Below are 585 nucleotides of genomic sequence, written 5' to 3' on the forward strand. Positions count from 1 at the left end.
GGGTCTTTAAGAGGAGGCTTGACATTTACCTGGCTGGGGTCACTTGAGCTGTTTTCTCTCCTGCCCAGGCAGGGGGTTGAACTAGAAGATCTACAAGGTCCCTTCTGACCCTACATCCAGCTGTCTATCTATCTGTCTTTCTACCTGTCTACCTATCTATCTATCTATGTATCAGAACAGTGCCCTGGACCCAGTGGGGTGTTACTCATATGCAGCACTGTCAGTCCAGAGCCAGTCTGGTTTGCTTTCCTCGGGGAAAACACTCCTTGATGCCCCCCTACACCTGCTGTCTTGGCACGAGGGTGGAGGGACTGTGGTGGGGATGTGCCATCGTGTGCTCTCCCAGCCTCTCTGGGGATAACAGTTTAGATGTCCTGAATGGTCTTGCTAGCTTAGGGCCTTAGCTGTGTGGCGTGGGTGGGTGGTTGGGCTGATGGGCAGGCTCCAGGCTGGGGCTTCGGCCGGCTGTGAGGCAGCTTGGGGGCTGGCTCCCTGGGGAAGCGCAGGGGCTCCGGTGGGCCCAGGGCATTGGTGGGTCGGACTTTGTCCGGTGGCCCAGCAGCCCAGCTCCATGCACCCACGTAT

The 585-nt window shown here is 57.8% G+C and overlaps 1 protein-coding gene and 1 long non-coding RNA gene across 2 annotated transcripts in view; one reads left to right on the forward strand and one right to left on the reverse strand.

The window, feature by feature from the left end:
* Positions 1-585, forward strand: part of AHRR (aryl-hydrocarbon receptor repressor) — a 138,655-nt gene that overhangs the window by 81,007 nt on the left and 57,063 nt on the right. The window lies entirely within an intron of this gene.
* The window catches only part of LOC109291932, a 16,909-nt gene that overhangs the window by 697 nt on the left and 15,627 nt on the right, over positions 1-585 (reverse strand). The window lies entirely within an intron of this gene.

The sequence above is a fragment of the Gavialis gangeticus genome, unplaced genomic scaffold (assembly GCF_001723915.1).
Source record: "Gavialis gangeticus isolate Ggan-Ray unplaced genomic scaffold, GavGan_comp1, whole genome shotgun sequence".
In the NCBI taxonomy this organism is placed as follows: domain Eukaryota; kingdom Metazoa; phylum Chordata; order Crocodylia; family Gavialidae; genus Gavialis; species Gavialis gangeticus.